The sequence below is a fragment of the Lygodium microphyllum genome, chromosome 3 (genome assembly GCF_053477565.2).
Source record: "Lygodium microphyllum isolate KBCC chromosome 3, Lygodium_microphyllum_v1.1.10, whole genome shotgun sequence".
Lineage (NCBI taxonomy): Eukaryota > Viridiplantae > Streptophyta > Polypodiopsida > Schizaeales > Lygodiaceae > Lygodium > Lygodium microphyllum.
In genome coordinates this window covers 191304396-191323629 of record NC_141137.1, presented here as the reverse complement: position 1 = coordinate 191323629, position 19234 = coordinate 191304396, and the positions used below count along the sequence as shown (strand labels likewise).

General features: G+C 39.0%; 2 pseudogenes; both read right to left on the bottom strand.

Annotated features, from left to right (window-relative positions):
• LOC148039356 (uncharacterized) overlaps positions 1–16580 on the bottom strand; it is a 38234-nt pseudogene extending 21654 nt beyond the window's left edge.
• A 143-nt stretch (positions 16581–16723) lies between these two features.
• On the bottom strand, positions 16724–17516 carry LOC148039355 (uncharacterized; annotated as a pseudogene).
• Between the last annotated feature and the right edge of the window lie 1718 nt (positions 17517–19234).

The following is a 19234-nucleotide window of genomic DNA, read 5'->3' as shown; positions in this document are numbered from 1 at the left end:
CAAACTTGCACTGTTATTAGGGCTACTCTTGCTCCGTTGTCAAGTATAGCCAAGCTTTGTACTTCATTGTACTCAATTGGTAAGGTGGTATTACTGTTGTTTCCCTCACTATAGTCTCCTACTTTGTTGAGAGGAACCGATTCACACCTCACATTTGGCTTAGTTTCTCTAACAACTAGTTTGATAGCATCAACCGATGGTAAGTGAATGTCCATCTTCTTCAATCTTTTCACTACCTCAAGCCAGAGTTCTAGTTTTCTCTTCAAGACCTCAGTGAGAGTCATCGTCACTTTCACTTTAGCACTCAGCAACGCATGTAAGGTTGATGTGTCTAACACTAATGCACTTGGATTGTACTAACAAGGAATCTTTCTCACATCATCGACACTGTCCGCATCATTTCCAAGAAATGATGGAAGTTCCTTCATGGAAGAGACTTTGCTTGAACTTGTGTCAAAAGGCTCAATCATGTTGTATCTAGAATGAGAATCAAGAATTGCTTGGGGTTTATCTAGATCCAGCTCAATTAAGGGTGTCTTTCCTTGTTCTTCTTTACGTGCATTCGCCTCTTGAGTTTCATCCCACAACTTCCTCATCCAATCTTCTTCAGTTTCATTAGGTAGACTGTTAGGAACAATCTTAACTGATTCATCCTTAAGCTGTTTATCAAATGGGAGTTGGGTTGTATCTTTTGTCTGAGATTTGCTAGATCTCTTTCCGCGTTTATTCCTCTTTGGTGGACTCACTGTTTCAGCTCTGTTGGGTAAGACAAGGTTTCCTGGCCCACTAGGTACTTGCTTATCATGCACCCATGTTTTCATTTAATCCTCAATTGACCTTTGTTTGTCCATTTGCTTCTTTAGTAGGGATTCTATTCCTTCGATCATCTTTTGAAAGATTCCAAGTCTTTTCATTTCAAGTTCGGGATCAAGGTATGCCCTATAACATTCCTTGTTGGTATAATTTGGTCTTAACCTTGCCTCATACAAGTCAAGCATTGTCTCTAATGGCTCAAAGACTTTATCAGCCCACACTAAACTTCCTTCTTAACTCTTCTATTCATCTAGATCTTTTTCCTCTCTGCGTTTCTTAGCAGCCATTCTTCTTTGACAGCATCCTTTCCAAGTGCTAGAAGAAGACTTTTCAGACTTCTCTTCACCATCCGTTTGTTGAGCTACATCTTTCAATGCTTGAGCTCGCGTCACTACCATGACCAATTTTACATCTTCACTCTCATTCCCGCTAGACGATGGTATTGTCTCTAGAAATTTTATAGTTGCTTTCCCTTTCTTATCTGGGTTAAGTGAACAATCAGATGCCAAGTGTTTGATGCCACAATCTAAATAGTATCTGGCCAATGCTGCCAGCACATTGTTGGTAGGGTTTGGTCGTGGCTGCCATGGATAAGTATAGTCCTTGATGAAATGGTCCCCTAAACAATTATAACATGGCCCTAGAGGCAAGTTTGGAGCTTGCTTTGGACCTTGTGCTACAGGTAGTCTAGCTTGATTAGCTATAAACATCAAAGTGTTTAAATCCATGCTAAACTAACCTTTAGAGAAAGTCACTGGAGGAGTTCTTGTCCTTTCTTGACTTTTTTTTGGTTGACCATATTGCATTTCATTAACATATGGCATTATTGACACTAAAACTCATTCTTGGTTATCATCATCTTCATGCTCAACTAACCTTACAGGAGCTGCATTAGGCAATGGTGGTTGGGCATCTAACATCGGCAAAGGTCTTTCACTTGCTGGAGCAAAGTTTTGTACGTTACCACCCATTTGCTAATTCCTCATGAATCTAATGCAATTAAAGCACTCCTCAGTTGTATGGTTGCCCCATTTCTTGTCAAAGTCGCACCAAAGAGCTGGACGTCCATCAAGCCTTGCAACTACAGGTCCCGGTCTATCCATTCTTTGTGGATCCATCAACTTAGGCATGCCATAAAGACATTGGATCTTTTCCATTACTCCTTTTTGTATCTCCTCCACTTGAGAAGCAACTAAACTAGTGCTAGCACTAGCCCTAGAGCTCGTATCTTTCCCTTTCAGCTCTTCACCACAATTATCATCATAATCAATGGCACCATGGATGCATTGATTTAGATTCCTATGGTGTTTCATGTATAATGTGGTGTGCAACTCTTTGCTAGACAAGCCTTCTAGGAATATAGAGACTAATCTCTCTTGGCTAGGCATCTCTTTCCATCGGGCATGTTGCCAAGTACTATCTTAGACAATTAGTTCCATCTCTAACTGACTCGTCACTCTTCTATTTAAACCCATGGATTTGCAATAGCACATCATGTTTCAATCCTGTTTTGGAGAATGTGGCTATAAAATCCTTTTCAAGCTCTTTGTAGGTCAAATAGTGAAACAATGTCAACGTTTGAAACCACGAGAGCGCTCTCCACTCAAGCGTCAAGCCAAAACCTTCAATTTTAGTGTGCAGGTCGTAAGCTTGTTTAGCTCAAGCAATCTATTTAAAGCTTGCCAAGTGATTGTAAGGATCACCCAACCCATTAAATTTTTTGACCCACTTCTAGAAGTTAGCAAGCCTCACCCTTCCTGTATTCTTGAATTCTCTGTGTGGTGAGAAGGTAGTTGCATTATCTCCCTATTGCAAAAATCTTATAGCAAGTGTGGGTTTGGTGTGGTTAGTGGCCTTTGAATGCACCTCATGTGCTGATGTCCTTGTTTTCCCCCGTTCTAAGGTTGAGCACACATTGATATCCGACATAGGTGGTGCACTAGGCATCACTCTATCCACGGATCTTGTGGCCCTTGAACTCAATGTTTCCTCTCCTAAGTTCAACAATCTACGTATGGAAACTACGTTCCTCAAGTCTCCTCCCTTAGGGCTTAAGGTTCCTATTCCAATGGAAGAGGTGGGTTGTGGAACAAGCTCCAAAATTGGCAGTCCTTGCCAAGATAGTGAGCGCACCACTCTTTGTTGTTCCATCAGCTCATAAAGCACTCTGTATTTATCCAGGAAGACCGGATTCAACTTCAAAGTGTTGGTCCCTTCCAGATAAATATACAACGTCTTTTCCTCATTTATAGTGCTAAGGTCTAGCATCTTAGTGAAATAGCATGTCTTAACCTCATCAAACTCTTGCACATACACAACTATGGTAGGGTCATCCATTTTGATCAATTGGAATTTAATAGTATTCATCAGTTTCATGTCAGCAGACTCTACAAATGGTGACTCTTTGACCTTGTTCGCTTTCACTATTACTCCCCACTTGTCTATGCTCTCAGGATTCAATATGACTATGTAACACTCCCTTGACTGCCCCATGTAGAATTCACCCTGGTAATTAACCCGTGGCACTCCGTCAACAGCAGTTGGAGTTTCCTTGACACGTACAACCCAACGGTTCATCAGATATTGAAATAATTGAGCCTTGTGGTTGTTGGTCTTGACAAAAGTAAGCCTCATGTTGAATGCCATTGAGAATTCAAGTAGGTCAACGTTCCTAGCATCCAAATACATATTTGACATAGTGTCAAAGACGTACACTTCCTCTAGAATAGGTGTTAGGACATGGTATGATTTTGAGACGCTCTCCTCACTAGACTTTACGCTCACTTTGTTTCTCAATCCCGCCTTCTAAAAGTTTCCCAATCTCAAATACATCTAAAAAAATTACAGCAACAAATAGAAAATAGACAAACAAGGTGTACCGAGTCTGCTACTTTGCTTTCCAATACTCGTGTCGTTTGCCCGCTCTCTCGCTAAACACTCTTGCAAAGAGCAATGCTAACTACAATTTGATGGCTGTTTGGTGGTCTTGCATCTTACTCTGAGTTTACTACAACCATTCCAGTAAATAGTGCACCAGAAGTGCCTAAAACTATCCATTTAAGTGCTTAAGCTCTGAGAACTATAGTTTAATAGATCCATTTCATCATTTTAAAGACAAAGCACTTCTAATGGATCCATTTTCCATTGTTTAGGTTTAAAACTAGCTGTGGACTTTAGTTTTTGTCCATGCTTGTTTAAAGCCCTTATTTTTCTATAGCTTCCAGAGTTAAGTGACTCCAAAGCATCTTCTGCCAGAGCCAAGTCACTAACCCATTGGCCTCATCTCAAAGTTTCATAAGTGAAACTTTTGCTGGGTTTCTTGCTCTCAAACAACTTGTGAGCCTTGTTTAGCTTTATTTGTTGAAGTTTTTTCTTGCTTTGTTTCCAAGTTTCCTAGGATGTCTGAGTTTACACTTGGAAATAGAATTTTTGTCTCCTTTCTGATTTCAGCAGCTAAAAGAGGGTATGCTTGAGAGTCACCCAGTGTCTATAAACCAAAAGACATTGTGGACTGAGTGTTTGACATGAAAGACTCCCCGTTTTGGTCAAATTTGGGTTTTTATCTTTTTATGGTAAAGTGAAATATAAAAGAAATAAAAAACTTGACTTTATTTGACCGTTAGTGGTGGGTAGGGGTTTTCCTAAAGAATCTAACAGTTATGTACAAGTATGGTTTAGCTAGTTCAAACCCTTGACAAATAAACACTCATCTAATGACCCAACTTGAGTCATGACAAAGGTTGACCATAGTGCTATCCACTGGATGTCCACAAGAGATTGAAAGTCTGACAAAATAATAGGCAATTGAATTCTAAGCAGGCTCTCCATGCATAGGCAATGAGCACAGTTCATGCAAGCTTGGAATCCTAATTCTCACACAAGATATCTTACTACAGTGCACAAAAGAGTTTGAAGATATGGTGTATGCACAAATGAGATTGGCAAATGAAATTATGGCAAGATTCTAGAAGATTTTGATAGGGCTATTGACAATGCAAGATTCTATTGAAGACACATGCAAGGGGTGGTCAATTTAGCTTTGGTAGCTCATAACTCAAGTCTAAAAACATTGCTTCTCTTCTGATCATATGTAGGTTAAATTCAATCAAAGAGCACAAGCTCTCAGAAGATTCATGCCAAAAAAGTAATTGAAGATTATCAATCCATGCATGGTCCAATAAAGTACAAAATATTCACTTCCAATACAAGAAAGTTCAAAGAACAAGTCAGTCTCTTGAAGAGTTGAGTCTAGGGATAGAAGCAATCAAAGTTGAGGAGCTCCAAAGCACTGCAAAAGATGCTTTCTATGTGTGTGCTAGTCCCTAAGGAATCTCAATTAATGCAAAAGTGATTCCATCTCCAAAGAGAGATATTCCTATGGGCTTAGAATCCTTTTGGTAGGGTTTTCTCATGCTAATGCATCCCAAGATTCCATAGATGGCTACATGCAATTACAAGTAGTGTAGAGAGCTAGAGATGGTATCTACTAGCACTCTGAGTAGTACTGTACTCTTCATGCTTCTATTTTTTTCAAAGAGTTTGATAAATTACCAACCCTCTTTTGGTCATGAAGTTCAAATGCATCAAGCAATGGTTTTAAGGCACTTTGAAGTCATTTCAAGTGAGTCTAAGAGAAGAAATAGTGCTTGGTATCTGGTGCTAAGCTTGCAAGCTCTAATAGAAGATTCTTCTAGGCTACAAGACTTTACTCAATCTTGCTTTGTGCTAGGTTAACATATGATTGAGAATCATGATTATAATTTCAAGATAATCAAGAAATTGATGGTATATCTCATCCATTTAGCTTGAAGACTACAATGTACCTTTTGCAAGTCTATTTGGTGCGTAGTTTTGGAACAAGATTAGCTCAAAGAGTACACTTTCCAGGCACCAGGTGCCAATGGATATTCCAAAGCCTCAAAGTTAAACCTAAATCTCTCATTGGATGCAAAATAAAGATAAACATTGGCCCATTTTGGTTGCCTAAGTCCTCACACGATAGACAGGCTGCGATTTGCTAAGTCCATGGTCTAGATCGTAATCTGTTTGAGTTATGCATTGAATCCAACACCCATGCATGGCTCTAAATGGTATTGAGGGCTGAGTTCTTAATGTACATAACTCCCCATGTGGCTACTAAAGACTAATGTGCATTCCTTTGCAAGACAAAATCTTATCCTAGATCTACATGGTGTAGTCATGACTAATATGAAGAGCAGTGCTTCCCCTTGTCTCCAGATCTTGGTCCATGAGGTATCAAACAAAATTTCAGCTTTGAGTCACACCTTTAGGAGCCTCAAATCCATGTATAATGTGCTTCTAAGACCATCATGTCCCTAACTCATCATTTTGGCAACATTGGCAAGACCCTACATGGTGCAATAGACCTTTGAGCCAAGAAATAGCAAGAGCAGACCTCCAGTGACACATATGTGTATGTGTCAATGGGGGTTCTTTTCTATATTTCCTAGCCTCTCCTTGCTCAATTGATGTCATGCCTTGTGCACTCCACTAGTGAACTTTGAGATAGTCCATGGGTGAATCCCCTTATGAGCATTTGAGATCTAAGAATTCAAAACAGCCCACAGTGATACATACGTGTATGTGTCACTGTGGGGTTATTTGCATTTGTGAGGTGCCCCCTTTAGATTTAGTCTTGTCTTTGGAGTTACCTTGTGCTCTAGGTCCAGTACAATTGCAAGCATCATAGCTAATGTTCATGAAGTGGTGTGTGCCAGCAAAAATAGCTTTCAATTTACTCATCTCCCCCATTGACACATACGCGTATGTGTCACTGGGTTTTTTCTTTGATCTCCTTGAAGTGTGCTCACCCATATCATGGGGATTGACTATGGTCCTTGAACCAGGGTTCAAGCCTAATGTACCTTGCATAGTGTAAAGTTGTGTGATGTGATCCTATGGAGTTGTCCCTTGATGTAAGGTTGAAGATTTGCTTGAGGGGATGGGCATGACACATACGTGTATGTGTCATGCCCACATCTCTTGAATTATTTAACATGATTTTAAAGGCCTAGTGTCCTCAAAAACCAAGCCAAGTATGTTCCCTATCTTGTGAGCCCTTGTGAGCATGTCAAAACCCTGCAATTGGCTAGTAGCTTTTGTCAAGTACTTTGTCCCATCACAACTCAAACCACACATGCCTATTATCTTCTTATACCTCTCATGTCCCTTTGGTTTGGCCTTTTTATGTGTGTTCTGGTGTTGCATACTTTCCATGAATGTGCTTCCATGCCTGCCATGATTGGAGTGGACCTCTTGTGTTCGTATATTCTCAATGGTGCCAAGTGATAGTCTAGACTCCATGTCCAATGCTAAGAGTCCTTACTTTTACTTTGTCTTCCAATCTTGGAGTGGTCATTGTGTACTTTTTTGGTTCTCTTACTTCCATGTGCTAGGTCTTGGCTTTTCCTCTTGTCCCCAAAACATGATGAATACCCCTAAGCACTTCAAGTGTGATATACTTGGATAAAGTTTAGCCCCTTGATAATTTCATGATGAACAATGCTTGAGCACTTGATGTCTACATATGCCAAGCCTATGCCTTAGGTATCTAGCTAGTGGAGCTAGTCCTTATGGTAGCTATAGTGTTTGTCCTTAGAATCATTAAGATCCTTGAATTAATCATGGGGAACAAGGGTCATGGTTTTCTATGCCTTGAAGGCTCTAGTATGGCATCTATCTATGTTGCCCATTGTTTGATCATCATTGCCATCAATGTCAAAACTTTTCCCAATTGGATGCATCACTTTATGATTGATATGTATCAAGCTTCCTCTCCCTTGACACATAGTCTTGCACCCCTTCATGTGATGTATGCCTAGTGTGGCTTTCCTTAAGTCTATGGTCTAGTGCCCCCAAGATTGAGTCTTGCCCTTGGCCTAGTGCTCTCACAAATCCAATCAATGAAGCTAGGCTCATTCACACATACTCAAGCATCCATGCATGGATAGTGCTCCCTCTAGTCCATATTTCATCCTCCTGCATCCAAGCAGTGGAGTCACTATGTTCCTTTAAATGTAGTAGGCTTGAGGCTTGTAAACAATGAAGAGGCATGGGGCATGACACATACGCATATGTGTCATGCCTAGGACATCTTGGCTTTGAGCATCTTTGGTAATGATTGGAGTGGCCTAGCGCCCAAGCCTGGTATGTGCTTGTAATCACTTGTAAGAGAGTTTAGGCTTATCAATTAGCCATGAGCTTTTGCCATAGATGAATCATCCACCCCATGACACATACGCGTATGTGTCATGGGGTGAGTTTTCTTGCTTATGTTTAGTGGCCCAGTACCTTATGCCTCTATCTCATGACTTTTGCCTAGTAGTCCAAGCAAAACAAGCTTTTCCTTGTGTTTAGTAGGATCTTTAGTTGGTTTGTTTCAGTAAATGGCCTTTATGTGAGAGATGAGGCAACCCCATGCCCTTGGTGGATCATTATCCAAATTGAATGCCCTCTCCTATGCTTTTGTCCTTATGGCTTCCACTAGGTAGTGTGGCTTGGTCTTGGGTACTCTAGTTATGCAAATGGCTTATTGATAAGTGATCCACCCCATGATTTATGGTCTTGCACACCTGGATGACACATACGCATATGTGTCATCCTTGGGGTGTTTGAGCCATTACCCCATTCATGTCACATTGCCAATGGCCTTCGCCTCAAGTCTAGCATTCACTTGGCATATGGTGGCCCCCTCTTATAAGCTAAGCTTTGCATTGCATAAGGATTGTGAGGTTGTGCCTTAATTGAATCTAACACTAGAATGTAGGGGCTGCCCTTGTCTTGGGTTGGGTTGAGAGCAAGTCCACAAGTCCCCTTTTCATGACCAAGTTTCTTTTAAGTTCCACTACCATTTTGTGTATGCTTCACAGGAACTCCATAGCCAAGAAATAATACAAGAGACTTCCAGTTATAAGTGCATGATTGAGGATGACACATATGCGTATGTGTCATCCCCATCCCTCTAGATCTCATGAGACCAAGCATGTGGCATGTGACATAGCTCTCTGCCCATCTCAACTCTTCCCTTCTTGGGTCTCTTGGTGTGGTACAAATCCATATACTCCATATGGTATTAGTGTCTTTGATAGCCTTCCTTATCATCAAGTAGTGGCACTTTTCCTGAGATGGATTCCCTGACACAAAGGCATATGACATGGTGGTGTGGTTTTGGAAGTTGGGTAGCCCTTCCCTCCTAGTCTTGTTCTCATAAGGTCTATGCCCTATGCTCATGCTTGCTCCACAACATGTGTACTAATGCCCCATGAGGACTCCATGCAAGGACTAACAAAAAAACCAGTAGTTATTACTTAAATTGCAGCCCAACATCAATGAAATTTCAACATTAGACACCCTTTACCCAAGCAAATTTGATAAATGAGCCTCCCATCAACAAAAGGACTCTCTGTTTGCTAGAATTACCTTGTTCAATGTGTCTTTTGAACTTTTCTTGCCAAAGATGATTTGTTTGTAGGTATTCAGCCTTGATTTGGTCTCAATATCAGCCCTAAATCAACTCTTGTATGCCTCATGCTTACTTCTTGTTCTGTGTGTGTGCTTTTGACTTGTAGAGTGCCCGTTTGTGCCCCATTTCTTGCACTCTTTTCTTTATTTTTTCCTTGTGTGATTTGTGTGTGTGTGAAAGGTATACATCTATATATATGGTATCTCAGCCATGTAAACCTCCAGCCTCAAATCTACATGAAACTAGGTCTCTATGTAGGTGAAACACCTTGCAAATAGTGCGAAAAATCAACTAGTTTCACTGTTTTTTACCTTGTTTCATTCCCATAGCTAAGAATCATCATTTCCAAGATTAATCCACACAAAAAACTCAGTAAAACATGAAACAAAGTGTAGGGAAGAAGAAGTACTTGAGATGGCTTCGAACCAGCACTCTGATTGTGTGTTTTGTGCCCACAGAGTAGTCAATACACTGTTTAGCACTCCTATCTTGTTTCCCACGTGTGGTAGCACTTATTTGCTGACCCACAACTCAAAAAAACTCTCCCTTATGTTGAAAATATAATTTTAAAGAAGAAGGGAGTAGTTTTTTGACTTATAGAGCCCGTTTCATGCTTTTTTGCCAGTTTTAGGCCTATGAATGTCATTTGTCTGCTTGACATAACTCATTGAGTTTCCAAAGCATGATTTGACATGTATCCACTGAGATCTCATGCTCCCATATGTTTTTGAGTTGAAACGGTACCGAAAACTGGTCTCAACTCTTTTGAGAGAGCTTTTTCGAGAGTGTTAGCTCACGGCAACCTCTGTATTTTTGAGGGCGAAGCTTTGTTCATGTAGCTTGATCCTATAGGAATATTTTCCGCACTCCCTAACACCTTTCTATCTAATTTATTTGGTCAATTTCCAGTTAGTGTGCCACAAATAGCGCCAAATTCATTGCCGATCAGGTTCTTTTTTGCCGTTTCGAACACTGTAGTCAAGTTTTTGTATCTTTATGTGTGGGAATCCAATGGTTTAGATGTTTATTTATATCCCCACATGGATTAAATAATTCTCAGCTGAAATCCATGGTTTCATAACCATTGGTTACTTTAAATGCCAAAAAGCATGAGATTTTGAGCCGATATGGCGGTTTTGACCCGTTTTCTGTCTCTGAGAGCGTCTCTCTCTCTTTCTCTCATATTTTGTGAACAAAAATGATTTTATCAACCTATCATGGTTCAATAGATGGTCCTTGGTGAGTCCATGCCATTGACATCAAGTTTTCATGGATCCACGTCCCGATTTGGTCCGTAAAAACAGTTTCGAGTACAGACCGTTTTTGCCAATTTTTTAAGTTTTCAACCATATTTTTCTACTCTAAACCTATTCCTAATCCTAAAAAAATATTGAAAGTGAATCATAATCTAATTAATATACAATATTTTTACATTAGGAACCTGAAATCAACATACGCGGACGATTTCTAGACTCCAACCACCACACTCTCTTACGCTACTAACACAACTTTATTCCTAACACTATGTTAGGGAAAAGAAAGTGAAGTGTGACATCTCATTGCAGACTTAGTGCAATTGAGTGCTTGTAGACTCGGAAGCAAGATCCATGCCCCGGCAAAACGGCGCCAAAAGAAGAGATGTTTTTCCCAACTTACAACACCCGTGTGACGTAAGTGAAGGATAAACCCTCAATCCTTGTAGTATAGGGCATCCAAGACAATTACCATACTGTGTATGTCAGTACCAAGGAACGACCATGCTTGTGATAGTCAGAGGCCTTGCTCATTTGTCAGATTATGAGACTTTATGAGTGTTTTGTGAGTAAATTGTCGCTAATCTCTATGTATGGACATGCTAACCTACCTCCTTGATTCTAAAACAAGTGTGACTAGTTAACAACACTCTCAAATCTCCTAAGTCCCTAGATTGCATGTATGGAACTAGAAACACTAGACTAAGTAACGAAATAAAGAGAGACCATTTCTCAGATCTACTCTCAACCATGACTCAAACCAATGATCTAAAAACATACACTAAGACTAAACCTCTATGGCAAGACACACATGAAGGTTCACAAAGTTTGGAACATGACACATTAGTGAACTTGACACATACATGTATGTGTCAGTGACACATACGCGTATGTGTCAAGAAGACACTTCCTTGTTTTCCATCCCAACCATGCATCCAATTCAAGAACCAAATGCATGGACATGCTAGTCTCTTCATGAGAAACAAGCCTATGAAGTTTGGTTCCAATCCAACAACTTTTGAGAAAATGTGACACATATGCGTATGTGTCAAACTTGACACAATTGCATATGGGTGGGTTACACACCTTGGATTTGATAGCTAAGTATATACACTTATGTGCAATAGTGAGAGGAATGTGCCCATGTGTTTTGGTGAGGAAATGTGTGACGGATAGAGAGATGTGGTCTCTTTTTAGTATGTCACACACACGCTTGCAAACACGCGTACAACGACGCAATCACCAATACACATGCATCAAAATGAAGTAATAGATGAGCATAACAACATACTAAGAGATAGATGCAATGGGCTCACCCGATTCCGTGCTATGAGCCCTCGAAGATACGCGCACTCTTTGAAAGAAGCTCGCTCTTCTTACTCTAAGTCATACAATGAGAGTGTCTTGAAAAATTACAAGTGTTGGTATATATACCTGTTGTTGACCTAATCATGAAATCATACCAACACTCTACTATGGACTTCTATTACAAGCTAGATGCCCAAACGGCCCCGTCTCTCCACATTATCAACCTATAACTACTAAAAATAGCTAGTTACTACATATGGCAAAAAAGTGACCATTGTGTACCAAAACTTGTTAACAAAAGGTATTCATGTATTTCATTGCCAAAATGTTAAGGGAAGGTTACCATTACAACAATAAACTTTAGTATGTGTATCCTTTTGAATTCAATGTTTAAAGCATATCCAAGAGTTTACCATTAATAGCCAGCTTTGTTATGGGGTTCATAAGAATTCCTGCTTTCCCTTAAATTTTTAGTAGTGTCTTGGGTTAGGACTATATTGCTTATCTTTTTAAGGTTCCCGTATGTAAGAGAATTTGTCCTATTTCCTTCTTCTTTTCATTGTATGGTTCTTGGATTTTTAAAGGCTAGATTATTGTATTACTTTTGGGTTAAGGTCTTTGACTAAAGAAGCTTTAAAATGGTTGTCTTTCCCTAGCTTTGTTTTGAATACCTTCTTTGATTTATGGTTGTCCTCTTTGCTTATGGTTTTGCTTTCCTTTATTACATCTTATAGTAATTGACTTATGGTCACCCTTTATTACACTTTGTTTCCAATTCAATAGTGTTCATGTTATGGTTCTTTATCGTTATAGTTGTGCATAAGGAGTGTACCTATCTACCATTCCCATTTACTCAAATGTGTGTGTATTTTTATTCCTTTAAGTAATGCTTGGTTGGGGTCCTTTATTTATGGTTTTTCCCTTAAATTGTGTGTAAGATTTAGTGCAAGAGAGGGGAGTGGGTTATTGTGCTTATGCATCCACTTCCTATTCTATTCAATCTACTTTTTAAGATATACAACAAGGCAGGTTGTAGGCCTTATGGTCCACCCTCAGGCCTCAATTACGGGCTTGAACTGGTGAATAAACAATAGACTTCAACAAAATGAATGCTCCTACTTGTGCTTAAGTTTCATTCAAAGGTTAGGGAAGGGGTTTTTGCCATACCATTCTTGAATTCACTTTCAAACAAGGAAGGAAGGGTGCTAAATCTCACATTCTCACAAACCATTAACCCTCATGTGATCTTGCTTAAGAAGACCATATTTGCTTCATCCATTTCTTTAGGTTTTCAATATTTATCCCTAATCAAGCTAGAGATTCCATCCTTTAAATAATTTGATCCAGCATTCTTATTAAAAAAAGATTCTTATTTTTAGTCATTCTTGGATTAAATTTAGAGTCTAGGGTGGTCTTTCCTACTTAGGTTCTTTTTGCATTGTTAATCATGTTCTCATTTTGGGTTATGGATTCTTTATTCCAATTTTGAAAGATATAACAAGAAAGCATCATCTATAATACATGACTTATCATTTGACCATGACTTAGATAACCATACTTCTCAAAGAAAGGACTTTAACCACCATTTTATAAGAAGTTTATCAATCCTAAAGGGTGCTTAAGGGCCTTTATGGATCCCACAAATCATACAAGTTCTTCTCCTCCAATTCTTTCTTCAAGCAAGCATTAAAACAATACAATGCCCATACACTTTCCCTACTACTTATTCAACCATGAACTAGATTCAATGCTTCCAAATAAGGCTAATTTGGATTGGAACTTAATCAAGATAACTCTTTAGAATTATCCCCACTATTCTAGATATGCAATCCTCTCAAGCGAGTGACTTTTCCTAAGTTCATTTTCCCTTTTCTCTTATTAATTTCTAGGTTACATGAGAGTGGAATTCATTTTTATGAAGTGCTAATCATAATTTATGTGGAGGTGAAGTTTCTTTCAAGATTTAGCTTTCAAAGTGAGTCATTCAAGAGTTGCTTCTTTCTTAAGAGACTCTTAAAATTCCTTTCTCCTTTTGTAACTTAAAAACATTCTCATACATGTTTAGCTTTCAAGAGGTTATGCTTTGATTATCCTGGTTTTGATTCTTTAGACTACTCATGATTTAACTATTTCATTTACCCTCACTACAGTTTTATTATGAACTCAAGATTGTACTAATCTCACATACCTTCATGCATGTTTAGTTCCCTAAATCTATGAGGATGTCTAAATGTTTCATAAAGCCAAATTTTCCTCTTTATGAGTTCTTTCATTAAGCATAAAACTTCCTTTATATTGCATGTCATTTATGCATCATTAAAGATTTTAATGAATTAAGGGGCTGATTTTCATGCATACAATTTGAAAAAAAATTGCCATAGCCTCCCCGTAAATAGGCTATTTTCCCAAATTTTATAAGCATAAAGAGAGGTCTTGAATGCCTCTTTCAATAAATTGGCATAACAAAACAAAAGAAAGTAAATGAAGGGGAGAGTCAAGGGGTTAGGCTCATAACACCCACTTGCTCCCCTATTTGACTCTTTGATCCTTCATAAACAATTTACTAAAAGGCATCATCATTTTAAACAAAATTTTCCACTCCATAGGGACATGGAGACCTTGACTCAACCACATACCATTCCTTAGGTACCACTTTCTTTTCTCTTTGAAAGAATGCTTAAATTCCTTCTTCATGCAACATTACTTTCCTTCTCATTTGTGAGAAGGCATAACATACTAGTTTTCCAACAAATTTTTAATAAAACATATATTTCCCTTCCTCTTTGTGAGGAAGCATCACATACCACTCATTAATTTAAATGTAAGCATCACCTGTTACCCTTAATCATTAGAAGAGAGTACATGGGCATGGAGCATAGCGATCTTCAAGGGAATTTAAAGAAAAAGGGGGGAAGGAGTAGTTCACTCCCTCTTTGTGTTGTATGAGAAAGGCTAGTATTTTAGACACTAAGCCTTCTCACCTCATGAATACATTAAAGAGAGAGCTTCAAAGATAATTTACCCACAAGAACATAGAAAATATTAATAATCTTTAAGCAAACAAGACTATTATCTTGACCAAAAGCTTCCTAGCCTTCTTGGGGTGGTGTAGGAGAAGGGAAATGGTTCAAGCAAGAAGAGGCTTGTGAGGGTTGTCCTCCTTCTCCTTCAAGGGCTTCTCCTCCTCTTACCCAAGCTTGGAAGAGTCTCCAAATGGTTTTCCACTTGCTAATTGTTGAAGAAGAAAGGGCCTTTTTTGCTTATCAATGACACTAGTAGCAAAGGGACTAGCTAGAGCTTAACCCAAACAAGGGGGAGTTGGAGCTTAAAGAAGAAATACTCAAAAATGTAAAGTGAAAAGCTAAGGAGTTATAGGCTTGAGGATAGCAATGAAAATCTTGAGAAAATCTTTCTTAAGTTTAAGGCAATATCCAATTCCTAGCGGCAAGAGGTGGTCAAAACAAGCAAGATGGGAAGCTCAAGAAAAATGCGCATTTTTTTGCATGAGAGGAGTTGCAGATTTTTGCCTTTTGTGGCTAAGATGAGGTGGTAGTGTGGATATGGAAGCTCTATTGCATGACTAGTGTGCTTGGCTTGAAGCTCAAAGAAGATGGATGTGTGTGGTGGAAGCTAGAGTGGAAGAGGGTTTCAAGCTTTCCATTAAAGCTTGAGTTTCTTCTTCTTCCTCTTCAAAAAGATGAGAGAGAGAACTAAGTGAATATGCCTTTTCCCACTTATTAAGTGTCCTATATAGAAAATGGAGCTCCTCATTTAATTGGCCCAAGATCAAAGTTTGAGCATGATCCCTATTCCCACTATTACCTTGTCATTGTTTGTGAGTAGCGGATGATTTGTTATTCTATTTCCTAAGAATTGAATGAATAGTCTTGTGCAAAATTCCTCCTTGGACTCCAAGTAGCTTTTATTTTTCCAATTTACAAAGTTATGAAAACTTTGGGTCTAATGTGTAAAAAAAAAGGTTTTGAGATTAATTTCCCCGCATAGTCTTCACAAAAATTAGCTAAGCTTGGATTGTGGCTTTTAATTTGAAGCTTGATGAGTCTTTAATGCTTGGGAAAGGTCTTTGTCCATGGGGATGGCCCTTACACTTACCAATTATGTGGTCCCATATTGTTTGCTCCACATTCTTAAACACATGCATTGGGTTTAAAAGATGTTGAATATTAATTTGGTACAATATGGTAGAGTAAGGAGGATAGAGTGGTGTGAAATATCCCTTGGGATATCACTAAGGAGTGGATATTGGGCATAATGCTTTTCCCAATCATGCATGTTCTACTGAAGTGGCTCTATCTCATTGGATGGGGGGATGTATTTGGAGTGTGTTATAAGTAAGAACCAATGGTTATTAGGGTATACCACCTGATAAGCTGAAAAGGCCTTTTTGTCACCAACGATAGGCCATCAATAGGACAAGCACTATGTTCTATGGTGGATAAGTTTGTATTGCTTTAAAACGCATTGCATACATTAGTTCAATTACTTTGAAGAAAAGTGTGTTAAAATCCATATTACTAAAAGAGAAATTGGGCACATAAAATTGATAAGAGGATACTTGAAATCCCTTTGAGCCCTAGCTATTCATATAATGTCCATAAGAGGATACACTTGATGATAGCATGCCAATTTGGGAGGGACTTTGAAACATCTTTGACATTGCACTCCACTCCCCTCCATAGATCTAAGAGGCTCCAAATAGACATCCACATTCTTCATTTTGTGTTTCTAGGGTTGAGAAGAGATAGTAGAATGTTTCCTTGTTTTGTTGCCTTGCAGGGTGGAATGTTGTAGTTGATAAGCACAATTGGCCACAAACTCCAAGATGTGGAGCACACACCAAATGGGTTTACTCCATCCATAGCAAGCCTAATGCGTAGGTGTTGAGGCTCCTAAACTCCAACCATATTGTCTCTATGTGCTTCCATGTAGGTGAGACAATTGGAACTCTCATAAATCCATGATTTGAAAAACTTGTTGCATGCAAGGTGAGAAGCTCACTTGTTCTTTTGCTCCTAAACATGTGCTTGATACAAGGGATAATAAATGAAAAGTTTTGCAATAACCTTTTAGAAACTACGTTACTTTGCATTTCTTCCTTGTATTGGGCCTTCCCACACTTTGGGCATGCATCAAGATCCCCATGCTCACTGCGGAAAAGCACACAATCATTTACACATGCATGGATGTGCACATAGTCCATTCCCAATCTTGCCACAATGGAATGTGCACTCTCTTGGTCCTCTAGCAAGTGATTGCCTATGGGTAGCATCTTCCCTAGTAACTTGAAGTGTGCATAATAATTACACTTAATGAAATAAAATGCATAAATATATTATGTGTCTAATTTTGAAAAACACATATTACCTTAGAAGAGCATTGACACTAGCACTTCTTTATCCAAACATTTCTTGAAGATTCAAGATCTTGAGAAAAGCTCATAATATCAAGTGTGTGCATCCCTTGTACACTAGTGTATTTGCTCTTTGAAGTAATAGAGCCTCTTTTTTTTGTGTAGCATTGACATATGGACAATCATCATCACACTTAGTGATTATCTCACGGGCAAGTAAGTCCTCAACCAAGTCATGTAAGAGATAATCCTCTCCCTCACCATGGGGTGAAACACTACTTCTTAACATGTGGGGATTGTTAGGCTTAGCCTCCTTTGATGAGCCCACATGAACTTGCAAGGATCTATTGGATGACAGCCTCTTGACACATGCACTCCTTCACTCTCCTCTTGCCACACCCTTAAACAACACTCTAATGAGGCGCAACATCAATTTATGCCAATATATGTGGATCACTAGTCTCCATGCGTGCTCTTTTAGGTGAATTATCCCATAAGCCCCACTTCTTGATGTGTTCCAAATACACACATCATAGGCAACTGATCACTTTCTTGCAATGCACACAAGGGCATGGTAGTTGATAAGAAAGCCACCAATTGCATTATGTTTCCTTTGATAGTCGTCCCAATTCACTTGCACATACATAACCCCTATTAATTAAACATTTATTCCTTCAATTGAAATTTATTGTTCTATTTTAAGTTTGTATAAAACAATAATAATGTATGCATACCTATCACAACTAAAAACCAAGGAAAGATTTTCAACAAAGGCAAGGGGAGAGGGGAAGGAGGGGAGGGTAATGGCAATCACTCCACATGTCATGCCTTTTTTTTAAAAAAGCATTCCCTATTGTGGCTTCCCCCACTTTTCTCCTCTTCTTAATAGCAAAGAAGTAGTTGCAAAGTAGTTGTGGCAAAGAAACCCCATACCCATAAGCTCTCTTCCCATCTCTCCCTCCCTCTCTCTCTCTCTCTCTCTCTCTCTCTCTCTCTCTCTCTCTCTCTCTCTCTCTCTCTCTCTCTCTCTCTCTCTCTCTCTCTCTCTCTCTCTCTCTCTCTCTCTCTCTCTCTCCCCCCCCTTGTCTCCATCAGCTATTACTATGCATGTAAGTGAACCAATTTGTGTGTAGTGTGTGTGTGTGTTATTTTACATACATACACAAATGTAAAAGTAATCACTACACCTACTATTTTGAAAAACCAACCCACACACACTTCATAATACACTAAAAGTTATTTTGTAAAACTAATTAGCGTGTTTGTGCACACACTAATGTGTACATACACACACACACACACACACACACAAACTTCTGTGTGCAAATACTAATGTGTCTAAGAATACAAATATTTTATAAAACTAATCAATGTGTTTATGCACACACGAATGTTTATATAAAGTGCACACACATACAAATTGTACACACACATGCGTGCGTGCACACACACACACACACAAAGTGCACACATACAAATTAGTTTGTGCAAACACTAATGTGTGTGAGCATACACCAAATTTGTGTGTGTGTGTGTGTGTGTGTGTGTGCATATACACACTAATTAGTGTATGCACATTAATAAGTGTGCATACACTAATTAGTATAGTGTGTGCACACACTATTCTTGTCTCACACACACTAACAACTAGTGCACGCACATGTGCAAACACACACACACACACACACACACACACACACACACACACATTAGTGTGCACAAATTAATTATTGAGTATGCGTGCATGCACACACAGACACACACATTACTGTGCATACACTAATTAGTGTGTATGCACAAACTAGTACCGTGTGTGTGTGTGTGCACGCATGTGCATGCAAACACAAATTAATGCGCTATTAGTGTGTAGGCACGCGCACACACATGCACCACATAAATTAATGTGCTAATTAGTGTGTATGCACTTACACTAACTAGTATGTGCACACATTAATTAGTGTTGCATATACTAATACACTAATAAGTATGTCTACACATTAATTAGTG